Below are 23,101 nucleotides of genomic sequence, written 5' to 3'. Positions count from 1 at the left end.
GCAGTGCCTCTGCATGTGCCCTTCCACTCTGTGGCTCTTGCATTCTTTCTTTACCCTCTTCCTCAAAATTCTCTGAGCTCTGGTGGGTGTGTTTAAAGTCTACTTTAGTGTTGTGCTCTTAGCAGGTTCTGGATTTCTGCTTTGGTGCATTTTGAGTATCTTCAGTGTCTGTCTTCAGTGACCCTGATGCTGGTAGACAGGCTCACCACTGAAGCAACACTCTTGTTCCTGTCACCAACTCCTCTGTGACTTAGCCTGGGACCTGGCAGATGTACAAGGATGACGGGACACATGGCTCCCATGATGCAGCACACCCAAGCAGTGGGAAGGGGACTCTTAGTCCTAATACCTTGATCCTACAGTGATTTCTGTTCATGGATCATTAACCAAAACTTCATATCACCTTGGCTTCAAACGTGGTGAGTGATAACTGCCACAACAGTAACTTTTCAAAGAGAAGAAAGCTAAGGGCATCTGGGAAGAATTTATTGGAGGCTGGCAGATTCTGACGTATTTGGTACTTTTAAAAACCAGAAGATACTGAAGAAGCTGAATGGGGGATCCATGGATGCTCCTTGTCTTGTTCTGTACATTTTTTTGTACTATTTCACTAAGGTTTGAAAATCAGAGGTGGATCCATGGACGCTCCTTGCCTTGTTCTGTGCATTTCTTTGTACTATTTCACTAAGGTTTGAAAATCAGAGGTGGATCCATGGACGCTCCTTGTCATGTTCTGTGCATTTCTTTTTTTAAATATTTTATTTCTTTATTTATGAAAGAAAGAGAGAGGAAGAGGCAGGAGAAAGAGAGAAAGAAAGAGGCACAGAGAAAGAATGGGCACACCATGGCCTCCAGCCACTGTAAACGAACTCCAGACACATGCACCCTCTCTGCATCTGGCTTACGTGGGTCCTGGGGAATTGACCGGGGTTCTTAGGCTTCACAGGAAAATGCCTTAAACACTAAACCACTTCCCCAGCCCCTGTGCATTTCTTTGTACTATTTCACTAAGGTTTAAAAATTAGAGGTGAATCCATGGACGCTCCTTGCCTTATTCTGTGCATTTCTTTGTACTATTTCACTAAGGTTTGAAAATCAGAGGTGGATCCATGGATGCTCCTTGCCTTGTTCTGTGCATTTCTTTGTACTATTTCACTAAGGTTTGAAAATCAGAGGTGGATCCATGAACGCTCCATGTCTTGTTCTGTGCATTTCTTTGTACTATTTCACTAAGGTTTGAAAATCAGTGGTGGATCCATGGACGCTCCTTGCCTTGTTCTGTGCATTTCTTTGTACTATTTCACTAAGGTTTGAAAATCAAATACCATTTTTGCCTCATTTAAATCCTTTTGCTTCTTATCTAGCAGCTCTTTATTGGGATAACTAAGCTCAATTTTCCCCACAGCATCTTAAAAATCACAGCATTCATGCCATAATTCTGTTAAATTCACCAATTTTTAACTATTACCTTCCAAAAAGCAAATGAAGGAAGCATATTGTTTATCACCAGTCATTTTCTGGGAATGTTTAAGTGTGTTTTCCCATCCAGGTGCAACTTGTTTTACTCAGCCAACACTGACCAAATGTTTTCAAGCACCAGGCATTCACAGTTTCTAGGGACAAACAAGGCCTATATTCTGATGGAATTTATATTATAGGGGGAAAGACAGATGGTAAACAAGGAATACAAAGTAGGAAAAAATAATACCAGGGCTACAAGATCTGGAAAAGTATAACACGTGTTAATGAAGTATAATTTAGATCTAGAATGTCTTGGAAAGACCTTTGTGTTTCAGGCTTGGGCCTCACCTTGATACTATTGAAGGTAGTGGGTACTTTAAGAGGTAGGGCCTAGGGCTAGAGAGATGGCTTAGTGGTTAAGGTGTTTGCCTGAAAAGCCAAATAATCCTGGTTCGATTCTCCAGGACCCATGTAAGCCAGTTTGTCTGCAGTGACTGGATGCCTCCTTTCCCGCTCTCTTTATCTCTACAATCAATCAATCAATCAATCAATAAATAAATAAATAAATAAATAAAATATATGTCTTAAAAAAGAGGTGGAGCCTAGTGGGAGTTCTTGGGTATTGGGGGCATGCCCTCAAAGAGAATTTGTGGAATTTGTGTCTCTTCTTTTTGAACCAACATGAGATGGCATGCCCTACCACCATGCACGGATTCACCATAGGCTGATGACAACAGAGCCGCGGGCTGAAAGTTCTGGAATTGTAAGCCAAAATCCACCTTTTCTCGTCATTGGTTGATTACTCAGTGCTTGTTACAGAAACAGAAAGCTGATGAGCTGAGACAGAGAGCTGGCACCTGGATGACAAGAAGGAAATGACCATGATAAAATCTGAGGTCAGAATCTAGGGAGAAGGAACTGTCCCTTCTTGCTGAGCCCATAGCTAGTGCTCTGGCAGTGAACCCCACACTGTGACTCATAAAATAGCTGTCAACTAAACAAAATCTTTGAACAAGGATGATCAAACACTACTAGTTGGCATGTAATGTAATATGCTCATACACAACCTATGGATATGCAAGGAAAGAAATTCTGCTATCCTTCACACATGGTGTATGATTTCTTTTTAATCTTATATGTTATTGATCTTATATGAATTTAACATATGATTTGATAAATGAATTTTATTAATGCCCCATTGCTCTTTTGTATGGTAATAGTGTTTTCATTTATTCTATACCACCTTATTCTTGGAAAAAGTGTGACCTGTAACATTTTCCCTAGAAGAAAAGAAATACATCACTCTCTCCTTTACCTTCAGAGACAGATGTATTCACTTTTGTACCAGAAATTATTATTATGCAACTGCTCTAGAAAACCTCAAATAATATAACAGAGGACCCTGGGTTTTCAGGGGCTATGTACAGAAGTGGTATACTAATAAGACTAATAATAAATGTTAATGTTTCTTGTGCACACACTATATCCCAAGCACTGTGCTAAGTGCTTAGGTGGCTTATTTAAATCCGAGAACACTATGGGGGTAGGCATCATTACTGAAATTTTACAAATTAGGAAATTGAGGATTAAGATGCTTAAATAACTTGTGTATAGCCACATGATTCTAAAAGGACAAACTGGCTCAAGCAGGACATATTCACACAGCAAAACCAGGTGAGCCAACCACCTTTACTGTTCTCTATGATTCACTGGGGGTGGGTGCAGAATTAAGGGACGTGCCAAGGAAGCTTAAGGAAAGACAGTCAGCAAGGAAGGAAGGAAGCTGAGAGCATGGAGAGGGGCGTGGAGAGCTGTCAATAGAGCCGCCTGCATGGATGAGCACTCTAGCTCTTTATTTTCCTCAAGCTATCCCTGGCTCCAGAAGGTGCAGAACATTAGAAAATGAGACAGCTGCAGGGAGATGATCCCTAAGGGCCTTATGGTTATACTAAGAACTCTGGGTTTTACTCTGAATGAGATGGGATATCAGGAGAGAAGGATGTGCTGAGGAGAGAAATAGCAGGATTCAATTTAAGCACTAACCATTGGCTGTGGATTGATAATAAGGCGCAGGAAGGTGGGGGCAATGCAGGGAAACAAGTTAAAAACAAAACCATTGCAATAATCCAAGCACAAAGTGATAGCAACTTGGACCAGGTGGCAGTGGGATGCCAAGAAGTAGTTAAACTCTGGATAGGAAGAGCTGACACAATCTGCCATGGGATCAGATGTGGAATGGAAAAGAATGCCAGAGTCAAGGATGACAGAAGCATTTACCCTAATGTCAAATTTCCTGACACCCAACAAAAAAGCAATTTGGTTCAGAGCTTAAAGATGCTGGACGATCCTGGGTAGAGGTAGGGTAGAAGTGAGACTGAGCTACATGGAGGAATAAATGAAGGGTAAGGAAACAAATGTAATGAGGGTAAATAATGTGTATGTGTATGTGAAAAGGAAACCTGATAGAAGCTAAAGTAAAGTAGGTCAAGGAAGAGCGGGTGTGCATCCGTGCATGTGTGTGTGTGTGTGTGTGTGTGTGAGAGAGAGAGAGAGAGAGAGAGAGAGAGAGGGAGAGAGAGAGAGACGAGTATGTTTAGATGCAGAGAATATGAAACTTATAGAAAAAGAGCAACTGAAAGCACTAGGTACAGGAGAGGCAGTTAATTGAATGAACCTTCATAAGAGATGGGAATGAACAAGACGGAATCCTAAAACACACCTGGAAGGAGAAAGTCTGAACAAGGGGGGATTTGCATAGGCAGTGTGCAGGGTGAGGGGCGGATACCAAGACGCTGAAACAAACACTTCTGCTGGATAGGCTCAACTTCTGAAAATGAGAAGCCAGTATTTCAAGCCAAGTGAGAGACTGATCACAGGAAGAATGGTACAATTTTAAAGTATTCTCTTAGGAAATGAGAAATATAGGGTGATGGCTCACAGTGAGAGCCTAGGCAGAAAAAATAAACATAGATTGTAAATATGTCTCTGAATCAACATCAATGCATGAAACAGTGTCTATAATGTCAACCCAGTGACATGATGAACCTCAGTTTTGTTTCTAATGAACTGATAGAACATGGCCTATAGGGACAAAGGTAGAGTTTCTATAATTTACAAAGGAATGGTGGCCAAACTTTCCTATTGAAGTGATCCTGCATAACTACATCAAAACCTAATGCAAAAGTAGGTTTAGGTCAAACTCAGGTTCATTTCACTAAAGATCTCCAAGCCCTTTGCTGCTTCACACACTGTTTTGAAAAATGCATCTACTTCAATTTTCAGCCTCATCCATTTCAACATCCAATTTCTCTGGTCGTAATAGATATCACACGATTATGAAAACTTTTTTCATCTCACCTTATGTTATATTTTGTAAAGGCCAATATATTTGGTCTTGACTTGAAACATTAATCCCAAAATTAAACTTTCACATGCTGGAAACTTTTCTAGCTTTCCTTTAAGACTTCTTCAAGCCTTTCACTTAAGAAAGAGATAATTAAATGTAGCAGAAAACGGCCTTATCATTGCAGTAGTTGCATAATTTAGGTTTTTCCATTGGGCAATGTGCTTAGCAACTTGCACATTAAGCCTTCTATTAAGATTATATTAATATCATAAATATGCAAAAAGGAACCCACTCTGAAAGTTCAAAATAATAACAATAACCTCTCCCTTATATAAAACCTTTTACTACACGATCTCAGTACACTCTCCCAACATGCCTAAGTACCCTGACCCACCACTTTTACAAGGGATTTGCTCACTTCATTCACTGACACAAGTTGCTAGGAAGGACCAGTGGGAAGCAAAGCTATCGCCTAATGTAATCTCAACTTTAATTCTTAATGTTTCTTACAGAGGCATTCACAATCTTTATGAAAATTCAACTGTAGGCTTCTCTCGGCTCTATTCTACAGCCAGTAAAGAGAGAGGTTGCTCTGGCAAACTCCCACATGTGTGACCCAGACACTTTTCTCTCACAGAGATGTACATGATGCATACTGATGCGATCCTAGCTGGAAGTGATTCACATTCAGGGCCTTTGAGACAAAGCCCATGAATAACACTTCCTGAGGCCCAGGGGCAGCTTGGGAATTGGCTAAACAAAAACCATCCAAGAATAAAGGCCAGGTAGGCAAGGAGAGCCTGGCACCATGAACTGAAAAAGTGGCTGGTGCTTTCTAGGGCTTCAGCAAGTCACCTTGATTTGTTCCCAGGAAACGAAAGAGTGCCTGAAAGGGATGCTGAGCTTTGACCTGGGCCATCCATGCAAATTCACTGTGGGATTGTAGGGGACTTCCTTTCTCTGGGCCTTCACTTCCTCATCTCTAAAAGCGGGGGAGATTCTATTATGACATCAAGAAGAGCCCTTCCTCCTCCAACAGCTCATAACAAAATCACAGTCATCATTCCCTGTCCTTCCCCTGGAGAGACATAAAGAGTGTCGTTAAAAGGTATGGAAGGAATTGTGCTCCAAAAGAATATTTCAGATTTTTAGAGAACTCTGGTGAGATTTTCAGTAGGGTTTCAGCATTCTTCTGTCCACTTAGAGTAAGCCAGAACAGGCAGTGGGGGGGAAAGAGTTCCATCTTTGTCCATAGATACTGCAAATGCCCACAAAGGGCGTTTTATCAGCATGTGAGCCCTTGGTGGGGAGGCAGAAGAGGACATTCTCTGGTAACCTCAAGCATCCTGGACATTCCAAATATGGAGGAGACCTTGCCGCTAGGGATAATGCTGCCCAGTCACCCCCTTCTCTGAGACGTTATCTCTTAAAGCATTTTTCCCCTTAGAATCACATCCCAGGAAGTCGTTTATTAAAGCAGCAGCAAAAATCCATAAATATGTCAGCCTCATTTTTCACCTAAAGGAGAGATATAGAAGAAAGATAACCTCTCTGAGATTGGATCAACCTGGTCTAAACTAAAGGAAACTTTGCAACAAATATAAGAACAGTCTAGTAGCTGGAGAGATGGTTCAGTGGTTATGGTGCTTGCCTGTAAGAACAGTCTGGAAAAGGGAGGTAAGGAGGGACCCTTGGGAGAGACTAGCAGATGATCAGACCCAAGTGGTGTCGATTACACATCAATGTTCCAACGTCTCCGAGTTGCCTTTATCAAGTTGTGAAGAGAGGATTGTCACAAACATCATCATCATCATCATCATCATCATCATTATTATTATTGGTTTTCAAGGTAGGGTTTCATCACTCTAGCCCATGCTGACCTGGAATTCACCATGTAGTCTCAGGGTAGCCTTGAACTCACAGCGATCCTCCTACCTCTGCCTCCTGAGTGCTGGGATTAAAGGCATGCGCCACCACGCCCGGCACAAACATTATTTTTAATTGATGCCACTGGAATCCATTTTTCTTCCGACCATAGGGGGACAGGAGCTCTTTGGATGATAGAATTCCCACTGAGTTACTGGGGAAAGTGGAGGTGAGAGAAAGTTAATCAAGCTACTGGGTGATCACAATTCTGGGTTTGTTGAGTTCCAGCACTACTTCAGGCACCCCAACCCATGAATGCAGGATAACCCTCCCCATGGCCTCAGAACCGTGGCTTTGCTCCGCCACCTTTTCCCGGAGTTCTTTGAAAGCTGCAACAGGAAATGAAAGCCAGACATATCTCATCAGAAAGATGTGATACTAAAAAAAAAAAAAAAAAAAAAAAAAAAAAGCACTGAAAGCTCAAAAGGAAGCAGGTGTCTGAACAGGGAGGTTTGTGAGAGTAGGACAATACTATAGCCAGAGGAGAAAAGGAAGTGGTTTCTATTTCCAGAGAAAAAGGGAAATTGTTTAAATATTAACTTAATTGTTCAGTTGAATCTTAACCCCTATCAGAGCAGACTCAGATCTGCTGTCTAAGCGTATTGTTCCTCAAGTGGGCAGCATGGTTATTTTCCACTTTCAGCCCCATATTAACTGTGTTCCTAAAACTAACATTTGTAAAACCAGCCACGTAGAGCTCTATATTGGCTGTCCAAAAGAATGCATTCCTCTAAGGTACTGAAAATATGATTTATAAAAATCCATTTTTTTCATAGAACCTTTTAAGAACACAGTTATTATTTAAAAAGGTGAATACTCTGGTCTCAGACATTAACAACCTATGCATGTTGTGAAACATAGTGTGCCAAGAAATCACATTCATATAGAAGATGACTTTATAGAAAACACTTTACTGCTTGTAGATTAGGTTCTACCTAAAGTTATATTATTTGCAATCCTACTCACCCCACAGATGTTGACACATAAACCATCTTGCTCTTTATAAATCAAGTCAATAATTATTTCATGAATTTTTAAATTTTTGTTTATTTATTTGCAAGGGCAGAGAGAGAAAATGGGCATGACAGGACCTCTGGCCAGTGCAAACGAACTCCAGATATATGTACTTCTTAACATGGGTACTAGGGAATCAAACCTGGGTCATTAGGCTTTGCAGGCAAGCACCTTAACTACTGATACATCTCCTGAGACCCTATTTCATGACTTTTATATGCTCCACAGACTCTGTGAGATGTATACAGATAGGACATGTATATTTTATAGCAGGCTTCTGCCAGGTGTTTCCACCACATTATCCAGCCTGGCCCAGATTTGTTAAGTCTAGGTAGATTGCCTTCATCTTCTCACCATCCTCAGAGATATCCCAGATGGTCACCAATGGGATATCCAACTGGTCAGTTTTGCCCAGAACTGGGGGAATTTCCAGACGAGATTTTTTCCATGCTCAACTCAAGAAGATCTCAGGTAACCCTGGAGAAGCTGACTACCCTAAAGACTTGAGGGAGAAAGAAAATTATATCTATGGAATCAACTGGTGCCCCTCCTCCCACTCCCCTGTCTTCTTCTCTTCCCCTCATGTCCCATCTTACTCTCTTAGTGGTACATAAAGGCACATTTGATGGAGATCCAAGACAAAGCCAGTTCTAAAGTTCTAGCTTTACCATGCCACTTCTTTAAAGCAACTGTCTTAAGTTCTCCAGTCCTGCTTCTTTATTTGTGAAGTACTGAAAACTGTCAGGTCATGATGACTGAAAACAATGTGTGTGATGTATTAATCACCTCACCGGACACATATGCTATGCTATTATCTCAGGACCATTCCACTGCAGCTCTCAGTCTTTGAGACTGAAACTCAGCTATGCTGTGAACCAGGAGATTAAACTAGAGTCCATTCACAGAGCCAAATGCAGATCAGTCCTTCGTCCTTTGATAGGGTTGAGCCAAGAAATGGGGATAACTGAAGCAATGCCCTTTTCACCTATTCCTCTTCACCGTGCTCATCCATCTTTGCAATCAAAGACTTTGCGTGATTGCTTGCATACTCCTTATCACACACATAAAGACAAAGGTGGGAGAGAGAATATTATTAAACATTGGGCACTGAGAGAAGCCAAGGAAGCTTTTCTTTTTTTTTTTCTTTCTTTCTTTGTTTTGTAACTATTTAGGAAGTAATGAGAAAAATGTAGGGGAATAATGTAGCTCTATAGATATGGTCTGGAGGTAGAAGCTGAATGGAAGTACAGAGAAGACAATGTGCAGGAAGGTTTTTGTTGGGGTTTTTTATTTATTTGTTTATTTTTTTGTTTTGTTTTTTTGCCACAGAGTTCCTGCTAAAAGCAAGTAGGAGTCCCACAGCTCAGGTTGTGTGAACTGGTAATTTCCCTGGAGAGCCCCACCCCTAGAATCAAGGGGAAACTGAGCTATGTAGCTTCCTAAACTGGGGTAGGGGCAGGTGGGTGGCAAAAGTCTTAACAGACAGGCCTGGACAAACTCCCAAGTGGGCAGGCCCCACAGCCAGGAATGAGCGCTGAGCCAGGAAGGAAACACTGCCAAGGATGACTGGGGGTGTCTCCTTTGTCTGCTGGCTTCCTGTGTTTGAAATGAAGGAATCTGAGGCGTTCTGTGGCCGCTCTGGTTGGGGATTCTTTCCTCAAGAAGTGTTCTTGACTTTGTGAAGGCTGCCAGGAAACAGTGTGAGTCACGACTTCTGAGCAGACAACATTGGGCTTTAGAAATTCCCAGAGATATGACTTGTTTATAGGAAAGGAAACAGCTATTCTGAGCTGCCTGAGGAAGAGGAAAGCACTGCTCTTTTTTTTTGTTTTTAATCCCCTGTTGAAAGGTCATCCAAGCAGCCTAGTGGCAGCAAGAACCTTGTATAGACACTGATGCTAGCAGTTCATTTGTCTGCATTTTACACGATCTTTTGGGGCTTGGCATTTTTAAAATGCAGCTGCCATAACCCTGAAATTTCACTCTCAGTTTTGGATCTAAAGGCATAAGCAGGGTATGAGAGGGATCCAGCGGGGTGGGGACTAAAGAAGGAAAAGCACACAGAAAAATACACCTCCTTTGACCACTTTCTAGCTTCCTGTCTCAGAGCAGGCCACTGACTTTTATTCCCATGGCCCATGCCAACTCTTCCAATGTCTCTTCTTCATTGTGTTAGTAGCTGTGATGTCAACTGTCATTACCTTCAAGGATTATTCAAAGCCACCAACTTCAGAGGATATGCCCAAGGAGAGAAGCCCAGGGGATTCCTATTCCTACAATGTCTTGCGTCGCTCTTCCACTTTCTCGAGCATGGAGTTTGGCCCTGAGATGTTAGAACTCATGAAGGTCTGTGTTAAAGATAGCCTTACACAGAGAAAAAGAGCCTTGGCATATTCATCACTTCAGCAGTGATTAGCCTATGTGACACCTTCCTAAAATCAAGTCTTTTCTCTACTCATAGAATAAATATTTTAATAGATAGAAAATAACACCCACTCAGTATGATAAAAATGAACTTGGCTTAAAATAAAGACTGGATCTAATGAGTAAACTTTCAAAAGCAAAATCAACCAGAAAATACAGCCCTTCAGTACCATTAAGACTGGATTCTCACTCTAATACAGTAAGTTGACTTGCAAAAGGATAAATTTTGTGGACTAAGATACTAAAGTACTTGAAAAAAATCACACAAGTATGCCCCTGAGAAGATAAAATAATAAACTAAAAGCTTTGTTAATGTATACTCATGAAGTGCTTCAAACAAGAAAATAACTGGAAAACAAACAGCAGTCTTACAATTTGGCAATGTCCAGATAGATCCTGAAATGAGGAAGCCAAGCTAGTCAAATACCAGCAAGTATAAAATACCTGCAAACATAATGAGATTTGTCTCAAAAATTCTATAACCTTTATTGAGAAATATAATCCTAATAATTAAGATGACTGGTTCTATTTTCATTATATGGAAAATTTCAACATAAAAGTGAAAAGACTTCTCAAATTATTAAAATAATTCCAATGACCCAATAGGGCTTTTCTTGGAAGTCATTAGAATCAGCACCAATTAATTGCTAAGCTTGATACTTATAACATGGGCTCAAAATTGTAAACAGGAAGAACTAGAGGAAAAAAAATTTAGGTATCAGTCTTATGAGATATCAGAAGCTATTGTAAAAGCTGAAACTGAGCTTGATGTAAATGTAAAACATAAATGAGAGGAAAATAATAAATGTACTGGGACAGACTCTGACAAAACACATATGTCACATTGTACAGAAGGCTCTACATTTTACAGAGCTCTTTGCTGGCATTATCATGTATGCTTCAGAATAATGCCGTGGAGCAAGTACTGTTCTTACCTCCCCTTTTATGAAGAAAACGATGATCAAACGTTCCAGGCCTCAACTTCACGTTTTCTGACGTCCTGTACCAGATCTCTTTCCACCCTATTGTTCCTACAAAACTATGAATGCATTTATTTTTTTCTTAACAATGCTGAAAAAGAAGTATTTACACTTGTCTCTGACACCATTTATCCCTGCTTACAATACACAAACCTCAATCTGTAATTGTTTAAAGGAAGCAACACTGAAAATCAAACAGAAACTTTGAAAAAAATTAATATGCAACATAGAAACAAGAGACTGAACCAATGTCTGTGACCTTCCTTCAATGAGTCTACTCACCAAGTGGGAAACAATGATGATCCCTCCTCACTCTTCCTCCTCCCCAAGCCCCATGAGCCTCTGCGCCCAGATGAATAAAATACTACCAGTTCCAAAGAGAACTTGGGACTCTGTAGCAAATGTGTCTCAAAGGAAAAGTGTGGGCAATCTGTTTATGGGAAGGGAAAGGGCAGTCAGAGAGTAACCAATTAGGAAAACATATGTATGATTAAGAACAGACTTTTAAAAAGCAAGGAGTAGGCAGCTAATAAACAATACATGCCTACTACATGCAGAAAATGGTCAACAATAACACTCTAGATAAAAGCAACTATAGAGAATGAACACGAAGAGTAGTCTTAAGGGAACTTGCTGTGTTCCAATAAAACTTCTCCTCCACCAGTAGGTAGCATGCATACACTTGGACAGCTCCCACGTTAGACAGTCCAAATTTGTTTACCCATGCAACAACCCTAAACACTCTGGATTATAAATCAGAGGTTGCTCAACTTAACCACCTGCCCTGAAAACAGAGATAGGTATTTGTCCTCGGTAGGTAGCAGAGCTGAAATCTGTACTCTGCTCTTCAGACGCCAAAGTTTGAACGTGGGTCATCTTAGTGGGCCCCTCCTGGGACTCAGCCTTGGAGCTGGGTTTTGTAGCTGTGAACTCTCAGTAGGCAGCAGAGAAGCAGCTGAACCGAGTGAGTCCGATGGAATAGACATTGCTGGCTGGGACCAGGGGAGGATTCACAGGTAGGAAAGTATGAAGTTCCCCACTCACTTCACATGTAGTCCTCCCGTCCCAGAAATGTATTCCTCCAAACACAAAGACACGAAGAACAGAGGAGTTGTGGGAGAAGTGGGGAGCGGGGGGTGCTACAGGCAGCCTGGTGGCTATTTATGGGAACTAGAAAATCCTGGCAAGTAAAAGTGATCTGGAGCAATTTACTTAACTTCTTTGAGCCTTCGCCTAGAATGGAAATAATCTTCCCTCATCCTTTTCCTTTTGTATTGTTTTATTTATGTTGTTTAGTTTGTCAAAATAAATAAAATGGGGGAAAAAAAACCCTCAAGTACACTGATTCCCCCGGGGAAACATGTCATCAAATGGCTAGCAGCGATCTGGCTGTCACTTGATACTGCAGGAACGGAGCCGGCTCCGGCTCTTGGCACTCTCTTCATCTTCACATGTAACACCTCTGTGTTGATGGACCACACTATTAAAGTACGGTTTTGACAACCACATCATCAGGAGACTTGGATCTATGGTATGTAAGGGTGAAAGGACAGTGAGTAAGGGGAGCAAATGAGCCTGACACTATCCGGGTAGTTTTCATATTACTGCCTGAAAATAATCTTGACATATTGGCGCATTACTGTTGAGTTCTCTCTCCCTGTGTGGGTGGATAGAGGCCTAATACTATCTGATCTTTCAGAGTGTTATCTAGGACTACAAACTTATTTTCAGTTCAGTGACATTGCATCAACAGCTAAGGCAGTATGTGTAGCTAAAACACAAGGTCCATAGGAAATTGTTGCTCCCTTTTTGTTTGAAGAGATAGCCCTCTGAGTTTCTGTATGTTGGATGGCTTCTGTTTTCACCCAATTTCGCCTGTGTTAAACTGTGTTTTTCAGTACATTATTACACATAACATGTATTTCAATACAGGATTTATTTATTATCTGTATTAATGAAAACTAACTAACTGCATTTGCTCAGGGTTATCTATAGCTAAAAAGGAAAGAACTATCTCTCTTGACCATGCTTGCATATGGCAGTAAGGGGAGTCCATGGGGACACCGTGTGGGGTTCTCTGAGATGCCTCCTTTCTTGGGCTTAGTGACACTGGGCTCAAACATGGCACAATTACTGTCAAAACCTCAGCAAATTCTCTCAGCGGAAGATCAAGCCCATAGCAGTGCCTGGAGTTTGACAATGCTCTTTGGAAACTTAGAAACTATTTGTTCCTAATCTTAATTCAGCTATTGACATTCTGGTCTTTTCTATTTAAAGCCACAAAATTGACTGTTTATTTTCGAGTTGTAGCTTAATTTTGTTTTGTCTTAAGCCCTCTTAGTTGATTTCTATCCAATCAATAGGATTATCCATACATTTAGTCTGATTCTGTCATTGAGACAGCCAAAACCCCACTGACTTTTTTTCCCCATCTATTGTGAGTTCAGCCCATATGTAAACTTGGCCCATTTTTCAACAGCTCTGTGACAAATTTCTCATCAGTAATTTGAAAAAAAAAAACAAACAAACCACAAGCTCTCTAGTTTACAGGATCCTGGGAAGGATGATATAATAAACAAGATGGCAATGTATTTTGTAACTGGCAACACACATTGATTTAGTAAAACAATAAAAATATATGCCTCTAGAAGATAAGCACTAGACTTCACTGGTGTTCTGTAAATTGTGGTACATTGCTCATGCTGACAGGAATTTATTCACCAGAGTGATTGGTTTCATTATCAAAGATAAGTATTGACTTTTATACTTTTATACTGACTATAATTTTGCTGTCCTTAAAAAAAACTTCCAGAGAAGCATAGCATACAAAATAAGAGGAATAAATATAACAGTGTGGTGATCTTTTTTAACCAAATGAGCATACCCATGGCCCCCACTCCAATAAAGAAATAGAACTTTCCAGCATTCCAGAAGATAACTAACTTCTCATTGGGCCTTCTTCAAGGCCACTTTCTACTTGTGCCCCATTCCAAAGCAAGACAAAGTTCTGATTTCTAACACTACAGATTATCTTCCCTGTGTTACACTTGCTTTCATGTGGAATTATAGAATTATGCAGTGTTGTTACAGACCCTAGGGTCTGATCTCTTAAGAAATGTATCTTTTTTCAAGGCTACCTCAAGGAAAGAGACCTGGAGGAAGATGGTGAAAAGTAGGAAAACTGTATCAATTGTCATCCAAACTGGCACACCTTTGAGAAAGAATGTGCTGGTTACAATGATGCTGGGAGAAAAGGCATAAGCAAAGACTGTCCCAAGCAAACCAGGACATGTGGTCACCCTGGTGAGAATTAACAGCAGAAGGCAGCAGAGACATACTGGCCAGCAAAATCTGCCTCCAAAACTCTGAAATAGTCTCTGCTCACTTTGCTCAAGTTGTCTGCAGGATTGGGAGCCAAGGGCATATGACCTACGAAGTATGATCACTAGGAACACTCAACTCAAAAATATCCACTGAAGGAGCTGGAAAGATTGCTCAATGGTTAAAGGCACTTGTTTGTTGAGCATAATGGCCCAGGTTCAGTTTCCCAGTACCCATGTAAAGCCACTTGCATGAAGTGGAGCATGTGTTTGAAGTTCATTGCTGTGGCAGAAGGCCTGGGTGTGCCCATTCTCTCCTCTCTCTCTCTCTCTCTCTCTTGCTCTTCTATCAAATAAATAAATAAAAATATTTTTTTTACAAAGTTCCTCAGAGGGACCTGTGGAGATAGCCCAGTGTGCAGAGTGCTTATCATGCAAGCTCCTATCCGCAGTAACAACATCAAGTGCTAAGCGTGCTGGTGCGTGCCTGTAATCTGAGTGCTGAGGAGACAGAGACAGAAGGATCTCTACGGCTAAGGATCTGTTAGCTAGTCCAGCCAAATCAGTGAGCTCTGGGTTCAACTAGATATCCTATCTTAAAAAAATAAGGTAGATGGGCTGGAGAGATGGCTTAGCGGTTAAGCGCTTGCCTGTGAAGCCTAAGGACCCCGGTTCGAGGCTCGGTTCCCCAGGTCCCACGTTAGCCAGATGCACAAGGGGGTGCACACGTCTGGAGTTCGTTTGCAGAGGCTGGAAGCCCTGGCGCGCCCATTCTCTCTCTCTCCCTCTATTTGTCTTTCTCTCTGTGTCTGTCACTCTCAAATATATAAATAAATAAAAAAAAAAGGTAAAGAGTGATGAGTGATGAGTGATGAGTGATGGAGAACATCCAGCCTTGACCTGTGGCCTCCACATGCGTACATGCATGCACATACACACAGTGCATAAATAATTGAACACATTTCACATTTCCATACACACAAATGTGAACACACATACACATGTCAAAAAGAAAAAAAAAAGCTTCCCTGAGCACTTGCTATGTGCAAGGCACTACAACAGCACAAAAATAATTCAGGCCTTATCCCAGCTCACAAGATGACACTTGTGAAAATAAGCCAAATTTGCAAATAGGGAAACTATAATATGACTTTTAATGGACAAATACCAAATACTACATGAGTTCCAAGTGTAACAGGGAATTTGGGGGTTTTCGGGTGATTCCTGGAACCCCAAGCCTTTAGTTCATATCTGCAAACTAACCAAATAATTGGCAATTTCAGATTCAAGAAGATGAGTTTTTAAATGCCACAATTCATTCAGATATTACACAGATATAGGGGAAGGGAGAAAATTGAGAACTTAGGAAGGGAAAGGAAGGGGAGAAGAGAGATATGCCATCTGGAGCCCAAGTACACCACATACAACCCTGGAGCCCATGTAAACAAACATGGATCTTAGGGGGGAAAAAACATGAAAAGGCATTTTTAAAAGTGCACTTCCAAAATAATTAAAGTGAAGACAGTAATAGAAGATTAAAAACTGCCTAGAGGGCTGGAGAGATGGCTTAGCTGTTAAGCGCTTGCCTGTGAAGCCTAAGGACCCCGGTTCGAGGCTCGGTTCCCCAGGACCCACGTTAGCCAGATGCACAAGGGGGCGCACGCGTCTGGAGTTCATTTGCAGAGGCTGGAAGCCCTGGCGCGCCCATTCTCTCTCTCTCCCTCTATCTATCTTTCTCTCTGTGTCTGTCGCTCTCAAATAAATAAATAAATAAAAATTAAAAAAAAAACTGCCTAGAGAAAGCTTACTAGCATGACACAGAGACACATACAATTTGTAGTATGCCTTCCAAAGAACGGGAGGCATAAAAAACTATCATGGCCAGAGGTGTTGGGCCTTGAGAGGCCCGGATGTGAGGCCTTGTGGAACTTCCTGAGCCTAGGTAAAGTTTGGGGACTTGCCTCTGGCCAGCTATGACTCAGCAGGATGCCAAATGGCCTCTGGCCTCCTACTTCCCCGTAGGAAGTTGGAGTTCTCTCGCGCATGCTTAGAACCAATCATCTCAAAAGTCACAGTATGCTATTGGTCCTTACACCTCACCCCGTCCTAAAATCCCCACCCTTGTCTTCATTCTCAATGCTATATAAGCACCTGCAGGTTACAGTAAAATGAGATACTGCTTCTACAAGACTCCGGCCTGGTGGTGTGTTCCTGGCCTTCGACATTCACCCTCCTCAACCCCTTAGGAGGAACCAGCGGGCCTGGTCCTTCCTCAGCACTACCTGCTGGGGGAGCCCGGTAAGAGGCAATTAAGGTAGTTTATTTAGCAGGCTTGTCCAACCTGCCATTCATTCTGGAATAGCTATGAGTATGGCTTACTACATTTGTAGATGATGTTATGTTGCAATGTCAAAAAGTTAGGTACCCTTGGAAAATTCTTTTCCAATGGTTCTGAGGCTCAATGGATCCATTAAACCAGGTTCTGAGAATAGGACCCAGCCTTAAAAAGTTAAAAGAAAAAAAACTTTCCCACGTAACTCTGGTGAGCATCCAAGACAGAGACCCACTAATTTAGGAAGAAGTAGACATTAAGGTGAGGAAAAGTGAGGAGAACATGGGGGAACCAGCTGTGAATTGGTACAGTCCATCTTTGGTAGGCTCACAGAGAAGCATCCATCGTGAATTAAATATGGAAGAAAACCAGCAGAGCAAAAATAATTTAACCCCCTTCAGGAAAAAGAATTAATTAATTATGAAACCATTTGCTAAGGCCAATAACTGGGATGGATGGGGGAAAGATGTTCCAAACATCAAGGGAACTCAGAGTGGCAATAAATCCATCATAAATCACACAAGCCATCTGATAATGTCTGTTCCTCACATTAGCATCCCATTAAGCTGCTATTAGTGATGGCAAGAAACTGAGTGAAACAGGCTTCCTGGGTTAGCACTAGCTACTGGGAGAGAGTTAACAAGCTACCATCTTTCACTGGCACCTTTAAGGACTTGAGGTCCATTTGTAAAGAATGTATAGAGGCCTCAAACCTTGACCTATCACACTTATGCTGCAGGAGTTTGGGGGTACTGGAATTAATCACAGCAGGGACACAATTTACCAATCAATACTAGCCAATTAGAAGGCTCCCTGCAGGAGAGTTCCCTTGGAATGCAATATGACCTTTGTCCTTGGCTCTTTGTGGGGGCAGATGTTTCTTTATAACAGTTACTGATAAGGGTGGCATTTAGGGAAGGTAGCTCATTTCACATCAGGCCAACCCTGGCCAGAGCATATTGAGGTTGAAGATTTCCCACTCTTACACTTGAGCACCTGCACGTGGTGACTAAAGAAAGATGGGGCTGGAATCACACACTATTCATTTCACAATCATCATGCTACTTGTTCTATGAAGCCAGCACTGACCTTCAAGAAGCCACTGACAACAACGTAAAGTTAGGAAACCTATCTTTGCATGGAGGCCATGATGATATGGCTCCACTTTCCAACGTCCTTTCCTACCTGACAGAGAGGGGGGTTCTGAGGCCTGTAGAGCCACCTGAGGACATCAGCAAAATAGCTCATTTTGCCCACGATCTGCCACTAAGACCAAACTAGAGCTCAGGAGTCTCTAGAGCTCAGGAGTCCATTTTCCCTGTGATTGTGTGATAACTGTTGATGCTTACAGGACTTGATAAAACAGTCATCCAGGACAATTGTTCCTTGGCATTCTCTGTTAGATGACTTCAGGATCTCCTCAGCTACCAAAATCTGAAGATATTCAAGTCCCTGAATAATATGACATAGCATTTGTAGATATCTTTCTATACAATATAATCTTCCTAGAAAACAGCTAATATAATATAAATGCTACACATCAATAATTATACTGTATTGCTTAGGGATTAATGACAAATAAGAAAAAGTCTGTATATGTCCAATACAGATGCTTTTTTCCCCCAGGTATTTATCAATGAGATGCTAAGTCCATGGATATGGAGGCCTGACAGTATTTTTAAATCAATTTTCTGACATCTCTGCCATTTAGGTAACATGCCCCAGAATATAGAAATTGGTGGGGTGGGGTGTGGTGGTTTTAAATGTAAATGTCCCCATAGTCTTCAGTATTTCTGATTAAGCTTCCTACTTACTCTCCATCTGGTGGAGCCCCACTGAAATCGGTGTGTCACTAAGGGTGGATCTTGAGTCCAGCCCTAGGTGTGTGTTCAGAATCAGCTCATGCTTATTGGTGCTGGCTGTTGTCTTTCAACTAGATATAGATATATGATGAAGTGAGTCCGCTTCTTCCACCATGATGGGGCTTCCCCTGGCATCTGAAAACCTGAAATAAACCCTCTGCTCCAATAAATCTGCTTCTGCTTAGCTGTGTGTCTCAGAAAAAAAACAAGATAGTGTCTTAGCAAAAAGAAGATAACTGCAACATAACATTGGTACCAGGAGTGGGGTTTGAGCTCATATGGACATATGTCCTTTAAGGGATTTTCAATTAGATAATTCTGGAAAGCATTACAATGTCTATCATTAATTTTCCATCATTTTCTTTTCTAGTTTAATTTTTAAAGTGAATGGCATTACTTACAAACCTAATTGTGGCCTGTGGGACTTCAGAATGGCTCCATCTATTCATTTCATCCCCTCATAGGTTGCCAATCACTACTTCTTTTGATATCAACCTCAGGAGAACTTCTTGTTCTCCCTTTCTACATATTCCTCTGCCTTTCCTCCCTAAAGAATCATAGCTTTAAAATGAAAAAAAAAATTTTAAGTTTTGAGCTAGCTTTACAACGCCTGAGGAAAATCATCCTGTGGTTCTTTCCCTCAAATATTTCTATTTGTCACATCAAATATAAATGACTATTAAAAAAAATACCCTTGAATGGAAAATGAACTTTTGGGAGGTCAGCTTGGTGCTGTGAATGAATGAAAGAGACAGCATCATGGATTTTTGACTCATAAATGGAGGCAGGAAACTAATAATGTATGTGTGTTAGCACCAAAACCTAAATATTTAAATAGTAAATATGCCACTGTTGTTTAAATGTAAAAGGAAGCCACCCTTTCTTTATGTCCTCCTTTCACCCATTAACTCCTTAAGTCTCTAGCTCTCTAAGTCTTGTCCACACATAGCTGTCACATGACTAAAGGTTTTTTTCTGCCCAACTTGTCCATAGCCCATCTTGGCAATGGACTCTAAAAGCTTTCAGTATCTTCTGTTTGAAAGTCGTGTCCAAAATGTTCAGCTTGATTACTATCATACAGAGAAAATTTAGACAAATCCAGATTGTCAGACACAGAAAAATGGAAGTCTCAGGTCAAGCAGGACAGTGAGCATAAAAGTGGCAAGTTGTTAAAACAATTGTTGTGTTTAGTAGAGTGTCAGGATTCTAAATTTTTTAAACTTTTTTCTATAGATGCAACATTTTTCAAAATAAGAGGTTGGGAGAAAACTGGGAGTCTGAGGACCAAGGAGCTGCCCTTTCTAAGACTTTCTGGTATTTGACATGGATAGGGATATAATGTCGTGAAGTATTGTCCACAGATAACTTACCCTTTGGTGCCCAAGCCTCAGCCCTTCATTTAGACCATAGAACATCAGATTTTGCATTTGTGTCCAAAGAAAACACTAAACAGCTTATAATTTCTCTAAGGAAGTTTGTTTATGGTTTCAACAAAAGTAACAGAAGACATATTTAACAGAATTTTATTTTTTTTAAAGGTTTATCTTTTTTTAATTTTTATTTAGTTATTTGAGAGTGACAGACACAGAGAGAAGGACAGATAGAGGGAGAGAGAGAGAATGGGCGCACCAGGGCTTCCAGCCTCTGCAAACGAACTCCAGACGCGTGCGCCCCCTTGTGCATCTGGCTAACGTGGGACCTGGGGAACCGAGCCTCGAACCGGGGTCCTTAGGCTTCACAGGCAAGCATTTAACCGCTAAGCCATCTCTCCAGGCCCAGAATTTTATTTTTAAGATAAAATATGAATTCTTATAAACATTAATAAATTTCTCATTTGTAGTTAAAAAATTTATTCCTTTATGAAAACAATTTATGCTTCCAAAACATGTTAAAAATCATACTACCGGGCTGGAGAGATGGCTTAGCGGTTAAGCGCTTGCCTGTGAAGCCTAAGAACCCCGGTTCGAGGCTTGGTTCCCCAGGTCCCACGTTAGCCAGATGCACAAGGGGGAGCACGCGTCTGGAGTTCGTTTGCAGAGGCTGGAAGCCCTGGTGCGCCCATTCTCTCTCTCCCTCTATCTGTCTTTCTCTCTGTGTCTGTCGCTCTCAAATAAAAAAAAATAATAATAATAATAAAAATCATACTACCACCAATAAGTACAACCATATGGTATACCTCTTACCTCATCAACATTCAATCTCTTCTTTTCAGTGGTCTAGAGTATTATATGCAAGAAAAAATCAAAAATGATGCTGGTATTTGACACAAAAAATGACACAGATTATTAAACTTGTACTTACAAATCCTGATGTTCTTTGTAAAAATAAATAAATTTCCTTTATCAGGAAATAATCTCTCAATAGAAAATAATACCAAGAGTCCAAATGATTAATTCCTCTTGAAGAGAGCTTAGATAAAGTTCTTCCTTCCATAACAACAAATCCATGTCTAAATTACCTCAGCAAAAGACTGAATTCTCACCTCTAACTAAGCAAAAGCACCCAGAGAACAAGAAAGCAGATTTTTCAGAAGGAATGCCCTCTTCTAGATTTGGTAGGATCTCAGAAACAACTTTATGAGGTATGTTAACTGATGAACAGGTGGTCAGCAACATGAATGACATCAAAAATGATAATCAGCTGATTAGACTTACATTTTTAGTTTCTTGATTTAAGATAACCAATCATACATATTTACACACACACACACGTGTGTGTGTATACATACAGAGAGAGAGATAGAGAAGGGGAGAATTGTGTATGACATGGCTTCTGCTTCTGATTGCAGATTATTCTTATTCATCATAAGAATCATGCTCAACATTTTATGACAAAAGCATAATAAGCTCCTTTAACAAAGTTTTCTGTGTTATAAGAAGCTTCAAGAAGAGTTGAAGCCCCAGGGAAAGCCGAACTGTGTTTTAACATTGTCTGATGGAAACAGTAGATAGATGTGGGTGAACATGGCTGGACACAGAAGTATTATCAGGGCTGGAGAGATGGCTTAGCGGTTAAGTGCTTGCCTGTGAAGCCTAAGGACCCCAGTTCGAGGCTCAGTTCCCCAGGTCCCACGTTAGCCAGATGCACAAGGGGGCGCACGCATCTGGAGTTCATTTGCAGTGGCTGGAAGCCCTGGCACGCCCATTCTCTCTCTCTTTCTATGTCTGTCGCTCTCAAATAAATACATAAAAAATGAACAAAAAAAAATTAAAAAAAAGAAGAAGTATTATCAGATGGCAGTAAACGGACAGAGAGCCTAGCTAGCAAGGCCTATGCAAGATTCATCTGGGCACTTCTTCCCAGCATACCTTCTCAATGGGATGGCAGTCATATGATCTACTTTCAAGTAAAGAAGGTCAGAGAATTTCTTTCTGACCTTTCTACACACACACACACACACACACACACACACACACAGATGTGACTACAGGCAGAGTGACCTTCTTGTGGGTCTTTCCCAACCTCTTTCTGTTCATAATACTTTGGGGTAGTATTTTCTAACCAAAGGCCACATTGTTTACCACCTTTATAGCAGAATGATACCAATCCATTTATGATTTCTATAAATAAGAACATTTGTCTAGATCAAAAAATAATGGAGTGCTCACTTCAGCAGCACACATACCAAACTTGGAATGATACAGAGAAGATTAGCATGGCCCCACGAAAGGATAACAGACAAACCTGTGAAGTGTTCCATATTTTAAAAAATTGAGACATATCGTAAAATTCCATAATCTAAGATAATAGAATAATATATTTATTTAATATGATTCTATATTATATATTTTGTTGTACACTTAATTTTTATTTACATGTGAATTTGTCTAATAATATATCCTTTAAAAGAGCACTAAATATTAACAGAAAGAAAAGATAAACAAAGGATAGTATTGTTAAGTATATACCTCCAACATGATTACCCAAGCTAATAATCTGCATTTAGAAGCCAGTTGTCCATAAAATATACACTACATATAGGCTGTTGGACTGATAATAAAAATGGTAATTACAAGTAACTTTTCATGAAGGCTTTCCAAGTGCTAAGCACTATACCACATGTTTTGTATATATTATGCATCTCATGAATCCACTCTAAGCTCAAGAGGCTTCTGAGACTCAGAGAAGCTAAGTGATCTATTCAAAGTCAGTCACATGGTTGATGACTGATCAAGCTTAACTTAAAATCTAGACCATCTAACTTCAGATCTTACAGTCATTATTCCACAGACCAATATGATGATGATGGTCTACTCATAAGTGACCAAAAAATAGACACAGCCAATTACAAAGATTGAGTTAGGATATCATATAGATATCACCTATGACCTGACACAACATAATTTCTCTGTTGTGGATTTGTGGAGTTGCTCATGAAACCCAGACATGTTTGGCCCCTGCTTTGTAGAATTTTAATACTCAGGTTGTGAGGGAGC

The 23,101-nt window shown here is 40.7% G+C and overlaps 1 non-coding gene and 1 pseudogene across 1 annotated transcript; both read left to right on the top strand.

Moving 5' to 3' along the window:
• The window catches only part of LOC101608484, a 137,410-nt pseudogene that overhangs the window by 54,677 nt on the left and 59,632 nt on the right, over nucleotides 1-23,101 (top strand).
• LOC123460434 lies at nucleotides 22,266-22,371 on the top strand. The gene has a single exon (XR_006636997.1). It is a non-coding gene; the product is annotated as a U6 spliceosomal RNA (small nuclear RNA).

This window comes from Jaculus jaculus, chromosome 4, assembly GCF_020740685.1.
Source record: "Jaculus jaculus isolate mJacJac1 chromosome 4, mJacJac1.mat.Y.cur, whole genome shotgun sequence".
NCBI classification, from domain to species: Eukaryota; Metazoa; Chordata; class Mammalia; order Rodentia; family Dipodidae; genus Jaculus; species Jaculus jaculus.
The sequence above is the reverse complement of the archived record's forward strand: the minus strand, read 5'-3'. Positions and strand labels throughout refer to the sequence as shown.